Below are 7,381 nucleotides of genomic sequence, written 5' to 3' on the forward strand. Positions count from 1 at the left end.
CGTCCCTGTTATCCTGGGGGGCGATTTTTCCTTATTTTGTCGTGATCCTTTGAATCCGGCATTGACTGCCGTGCTCTTCGGACTTTTGTTTTTAGTCCAGCGACGGTCCTTGTTGCGTCGTGGTTTTCCGTTTCCATCCCTAGTTTCGGATGTACTTGGGTTGCTGGGGCTGCACCTTGCCAACCAGCTATCCTCCCCTACACAAAAGCGGGTCATGAGGCTTGTTAGTGCGGCCATTGTTCTTGGCTTTTCTTGGCCGAGGTGTCTGGCGAGCCATTCATCTCGGACATTATGCCTGAAAGCTGCTAAGGCTTCGGCGTCCTGACAGTCGACTACCTGATTCTTTTTAGTGAGGAATCTATTCCAGAACTGCCGAGCTGATTCTCCGGGTTGTTGAGTTATGTGACTAAGATCGTCTGCATCCGGAGGGCGGACATAGGTCCCTTGAAAGTTTTCTCGGAAAGCATCCTCGAGCTCTTCCCAGCTTCCAATTGTGTTTTCGGGAAGGCTTTTAAGCCAATGCCGGGCTGGCCCTTTAAGCTTGAGGGGTAGATATTTTATGGCGTGGAGATCATCTCCTCTAGCCATGTGTATGTGGAGGATATAGTCCTCGATCCAGACTCCAGGGTCTGTTGTTCCATCATATGCCTCTATGTTTACGGGTTTGAATCCCTTTGGGAATTCATAGTCCAGGACCTCATCGGTGAAACATAGGGGGTGTGCGGTGCCCCTGTATTTGGGTGTGCCGGATTCTGATGATGGCTTCATAGCGTTGCTTACAAGAGCTTGCTTTCTTGGCCCATAAATGGACCTGACTGGGCCATGATGCGGATCCTTAAATGGGTTGCATGCCGATCTAGGTGCGGCGCCGCTTGCCGCTTTATGGGGTCATCTATCCGACCGTGTGGCTTTTTCATTTTTTGAATGCGAGGGCTCTAGGGCCTCTTCGTCGAATTCAGGCAGTAGCTTTCTTTTCGGATAGCTTTTAGTGTGGCGACTGTCACCGTACTTATCTGTGGTATTGATTACTTTGCTCCATCTAATCCGGAGTGCGTCTTCCGCTATTTTTAGCTTCCGCTTCTGCTTCTTTAGGCTGCGTGCGGTTGCAACGAGCCTCTCGTGGAGATTCTTCTGCTCCATAGGTTTATTCGGCGTGAGGTCGTCCGGGATGCCGTTTTCGCCGGGGGAGGGATGTTCGGTTTCTCTATCCGTGTTGCCCTATTCAGATGGTTGCTCTAAGGCCTGCTCGTCCTGCTCTATGGCTGGGTTTTTGTCGAGGCGGGGCTTGGGTCGGCGTTTACGCCGGCGCTTTGATTGCTTTTCGAGGGGTCGATCTCCCGTCCCATCCCCTTTTTCCTCGTTATCGCTTCCTTTAGGGGTATCCACCATGTACACATCGTAAGATGAGGTGGCTGTCCAATGCCCTATGGGCGTTGTTTCGTCGGTATCTCCTGCATCGTCATCCATGCTGTCGATGACTCCGGAGTCGAAGTTGAGCACGTCGTTTAAACTGTCGACAGTGGCTACCAAGTGGGTGGTGGGTGGGCTTTGAATTTCTTCATCGTCCGTATCCCATCCTTCCTGACCATAGTTTGGCCAGGGCTCTCCTGATAAAGAGAGAGACTTTAGAGAATTCAGGATGTCGCCGAAGGGCGAGTGCTGAAAGATGTCCGCGGCGGTGAACTCCATGATCGGCGCCCAATCGGATTCGATCGGTAGGGGCGCGGGGGCTCGGAGCTCGGAGAGGAATCCGGCTCCTCGGAGTCACGGGCCATGCGGAGTGCGGGGCTGGAGTTCGGCTCAATCGCCTCTGAGATCGCAGCCCCTGAGGCAGCGTCTAACCGCTGATCCTCGATCGGCGCAGTAGGCTCCGAATCAATGGTCGAAACCGATGCGTGTGCGGCCTCCAAGGCGCTGTTCCGTGGTAGAGTTATGTCATGCCCATCGAGACAGTGCGGCGCGCTTGGCTGTGGCTCGAATCCGTCGAAGATCAAGTCCTTGCGGATGTCAGTCGTGTAGTTTAGGCTTCCAAACCTGACCTGATGGCCAGGGGCGTAGCTTTCGATCTGCTCGAGGTGGCCAAGCGAATTGGCCCGCAGTGCGATGCCGCTGAAGACGAAGATATGTCCGGGGAGAAAAGTCTCACCCTGGACTGCATCGTTGTTGATGATCGAAGGAGCCATCGAGCCTAAAAGCGACGACACAGAGGAACCCTCAATGAAAGCACCAATGTCGGTGTCAAAACCGGCGGATCTCGGGTAGGGGGTCCCGAACTGTGCGTCTAGGCCGGATGGTAACAGGAGGCTGGGGACACTTTGTTTTACCCAGGTTCGGTCCCTCTCGATGGAGGTAATACCCTACTCCTGCTTAATTAATATTGATGATATGGGTAGTACAAGAGTAGATCTACCACGAGATCAAGGAGGCTAAACCCTAGAAGCTAGCCTATGGTCTGATTGTTGTGTATGGAGTTGATTGCCTACGGACTACAACCCTCCGATTTATATAGACACCGGATAGGGTTAGGGTTACACAGAGTCGGTTACAATGGTAGGAGATCTTGAATATCCGCATCGCCAAGCTTGCCTTCCACGCCAAGGAAAGTCCCATCCGGACACGGGACGATTTCTTCAATCTTGTATCTTCATAGTCCAGGAGTCCGGCTGAAGGTATAGTCCGGCTACCCGAACACCCCCTAATCCAGGACTCCCGAACACCCCCTAATCCAGGACTCCCGAACACCCCCTAATCCAGGACTCCCGAACACGGGCTAATCTGAAAACGATTATACGCATCTTTCCAATGGTGTATTATACGCATCATTCTGACAAACGGTTTGGAAATTTCTTTCACAAAAACACCGAAAACGTGTTTGAAGAATTTCTAGTTTTTTAAATTTTGTTTAAAAATTGTAAGGATTTTGGGACAACGATCAACATACAAAAATTCCGCCTATTCAGTAGCTATCCAACGCTATGTCATTTGCATCATTCCGATAAACGGTTCAAAAATTACGATAAAAAAATAGTGCAAAAAAACAGTGCCACAAAAAGTCCGACCGACAGTTAACTAGTATATGACGCACAGTTAGCTTATCTGTTTTCGAGCAGTTAGGAACAGTTCCTGAATAACTTATTTAGGAATGGGTTGCAGAATAGCTGGTATGTATATATATATATATATATACATAAACACTATTCTGATCATGGGATCAGAATAATATTCTAATCACAACATGAACTTCCCAAGTAACACGCCTGACCTTCCCCGTGTGCTAGGTTGAACTTCTGCTAAAAGGTGTCCAAATGGGGCTTGCTATATACCGTTGGAAAGCTATGAACACCAGTATCACGACCCAAGTTAAATTTTTGACAAAATGTAAGCGGTTTAAGAGAAGTTTTGAAAATCGGTTTTTCTTCATACAAAAAACGTGAATCGTATTTTTGATCACATTTTTAAACCGTTTATCGGAATGAGGCAAATAATATGGCGTTGGAAAGCTGCTGCAAAACCGCTCCTTCCACATGTTGAAAGTTTTCTCTAAATCCCTACGGTTAAAGAGTAATTCGGAAAATCGTAGAATTTCGCAAACGAAACACCCGAGTTCGTATTTTTGATGTCATTTCTAAATGGCTAATCCAATTGAGGCAAATAATATGACGTTGTAAAGCTTATGAAAATGCGCTAATTTTTCATGTTAAAAGTTTTTCCTAATTTTGAAAGGTTTAAAAGTAATTTAGAAACAGTACAAGTTCCACTGAGTTGGTATTTTTACGTTAATTTTTTAACCGTACGTCCAAATGCAGAAAATGATATGTCGTTTGAAATCTTGAAGAAATGCGAAACTTTTTTGTATATATTGTTTCTCCTAATTCATTACAGTTTTATGTCAGTTTTGAAAATGGCTAAAAATGTATTTTTGCCGTAATTTCTACAAACTTTATCGGAATGGGGCAAATAATATACCGCTGAAAAGCTATGGAAAATGCGAAACTTTTTCATGTTGATGGTTTTCTCTGATTCCTAGCCGTTTTTAAGTAATTTCAAAAACAGCAAGATCGTGCGTTCTGCCTTTATCGCGAAACGAATTCTTCGAAAATGCACTGCGTGAATAACCTGAACTTCTCGACGCATGTACCTGAACTTCACTCTGTTTTTCACGTGATTTTTTTCCCACAACTCTCCATGCACTTACCGGAACACTCACCGGAATTGAGCAAGTAATATATCGGTGGAAAGCTGATGTAAACACGCGACTTTCCCGTGTTGATCGTTTTTTCATACTTGCGACGATTTTAAGAGTTTTTCATCTGAAATTCATTCACTATAGTAGTTGAACTACCTACTGTTTTCACGTTGAACTTCTATGATGTATTTTTATTTTCTCATCCATTCGTCCGTGTTACACAAATGATATTCTTTTTGTACGAACCTCTCTCACAATAATTTCTTTAACTTTCTCTGATGATGGACTTGAACTTATAAAAACAAAACTTTTAGTCTTTGCTTATTTATTCTTTTTTTAATACAAAATGCACACCGTGTAGTTCGTTAACTTCTAGCAGTTATCAATCTGAACTTCTCTCAGTTACGTGAAAATATCTGAGTTTTTTTATAAATATTAATCTGAATTTCTTAATACTTTTTTATGAATTTTGAAGCGCTCTATTTTTAAAAGTTGAACTTCTTGTTATTTTATTTTTGAACTTCTTGTCTTCACTCTTTAATAACGAGGAAAATCTGAGTTTTCTATAATCGTCGAACTTCTCCATCTTTTTAATATGGACTTCCTGTTTTATTTCTTAATCCTTTTTTATGAAATTTTGAAGCGCTCTATTTTTAAAAGTTGAACTTCTTATTTTAATTTTTTGAACTTCTTGTTTCCATTCTTTAATAACGCGGAAAATCTGAGTTTTCTATAATCATCGAACTTCTCCATCTTTTTAATATGGACTTCCTGGTTTACTTCTTAATCTTTTTTATGAAATTTTGAAGCGCTCTATTTTTAAAAGTTGAACTTCTTGTTATTTTATTTTTGAACTTCTTGCTTCCATTCTTTAATAACAAGGAAAATCTGAGTTTTCTATAATCATCGAACTTCTCCATCTTTTTAATATGGACTTCCTGGTTTTATTTCTCAATCTTTTTTTTCAATTGTGAACTTCATGGTTGATTCTTCAATACTAAGGGACATTTGAGTATTTTAATAACGATAAAATCTTAGTTTCTAAATAAACATGGAACCACTTCATTATTTTCGTTCGAACTTCTAGTTTTTTTAAGAAATGGGGAAAATCTATTTTTAAACTTTTTTTAGTTGTTCCTTTTCTTAATTTGAACTTCTTCTTTTTATACTTTAGTAACGCGAAAAATGTGAGTTTTTCATAATCTTTGGACTTCTCTTTTATTTTAACTTGAACTTCTTAGTCTTATTCTTAGAAAAATCATATTTTTAAATAAGCATCCAACTTTTTTTAAATTAAACCTCATACTTTTATTTTTTCCTAGAAACTGAAAGAATTTTGGTTTTTCAATATCCATCGAACTTCTCCTTTTTTTAATTTGAACTTCTTCATTTTATTTTTTAGTAACAAGGAAAATCTGAGTTTTGTCATAAATATGAAACTTCTCTATTTTTGTAATTTGGACTTCTTGATTAATTTCTTTCAGTAAAGGCAATATCATAGTTTTGTAATAAATATTGAATTGTCCATTATTTCAATTTCAACTTCTCGAGTTTTTTTAAGAAACAATGAAAGTCCTTTTTATGATTCTTGAACTTCTCTATTTTTAAATTTTGAACTTCTTGATTTTATTTATGGAGACGAAAAAATTGAATTATTTATTAAAATCAAACTACTCTATTAGTTTAACTCGAACTTCTTAGTTCTTTCACAAAATGCGTAAATTGCATTCCCCCTTTCATTAATTTTTGTTTTGTGCTTGATAACAAAGAGAACATTCTTTTTCTTGCTAGTGTTTTGAAGTGAGTTTTCTAGACTTAAATTTTGTTTTGTGCTCTTTTCAAATTTGTTTGTCACTTGAAGTTCTAAAAAATCGCAACTCTCCGATGTTTTACCTTGCATGTTTATTTGTTTTATTTGAACTTGCTGAGATAACACACTCGACCTTCTCGAACACAACATTTTAACATTCACAAAAAATAAATTAAAGCAAAAAATTTGACCTACAGAGCATGTACAATTTTCACCATGTTTTCATGAATAGTCAAAGCTACATCATCGGATCCGTATTTCAGAGGAAATGTTTTATGAAAAGAAAATAAGAATACAAAATAACAAGGGATATCTAGCTGAAGGAAACAGTGTTGAGGTGGAGCGAGGGAACTAGATGCAACCAAGAAACAAGTGAATTATTGAATGGTGATGAAGACCATCTCAAGAAAAAATAAGTAGCGGCAGCAACAACCACTGAATAATCTATCAACTCCCCGTAAAGTTGTTGTAGGTTGTGTACATGTACATATCTAATTCTCTTTACACACATGACGGTAGCATTGCGACTATCATATTTGTAGGCAATATGGTTTGAGGCTAAGGGAGGCCATCTCAATAGTACATAGGATTTGAGATCGCATACCCATGATCTGCACCCCAAAAACAACACAAAGATCACACATCCCATTGCTGAACTCTGACATTCTTTCTGCACCTTATGTGACCTTCTCCCTGCTTTTATGCTGACCTTCTCCCTACCTCTGTGGTAACCTTCTTCCTCCACAAAGGAACAAAAGAAATCAAGTTCTTTCACCTAATGAACAAAATTTTCTTCAATCAGTAACTAAAAATGGGGTAACAAAAAATCTGCACAATCATTTTTACAAATATTGCCAAAGGTTGGAGGCATCTTGCAGACCGCAGTAGGGATGAGAAGCCCATCATCTAACTTCTTTTTAGGCATTAGCAAAATGACAGAGCAAAATAACACAGTATGCAATCAAAAATATCTTATCGAAGAAGAAAGATATGGGCCTCGTCCGGTTTGCTGCAACAATGGGATTTGCAGGGGGCTGAGGCCTTGAACGTCTTGCTGCTGCATCGTTGAACGGCCGGAGGTGGTGGTGGCGAACGACCTGAGTGTTGCGGCGCTCGATGCGGTGGTGGCAAGATGCAGGGGCAGCGCTCGATGGGACGCAGCCAGGAGGAGGACGACGCCTGGACAGAATGGATCGTCCATGGGGGAGGAGGCTCACTGTCCGTGGGGGAGTATGCCTGTTGGCCGTGTGGAAGAAGGTCCGCCGACATGGGAGAGGAGGCACGATGTCCATGGGAAAGGAACACCGGCGGTGGGGGAGGAGGCGCGCCGCTGTTGAGGGAGGAGGCCCGCCGGCCGGGAGGGAGGAAGGGAGAAGGTTGGCCGG

This window comes from Triticum dicoccoides, chromosome 2A, assembly GCF_002162155.2.
Source record: "Triticum dicoccoides isolate Atlit2015 ecotype Zavitan chromosome 2A, WEW_v2.0, whole genome shotgun sequence".
In the NCBI taxonomy this organism is placed as follows: Eukaryota; Viridiplantae; Streptophyta; class Magnoliopsida; order Poales; family Poaceae; genus Triticum; species Triticum dicoccoides.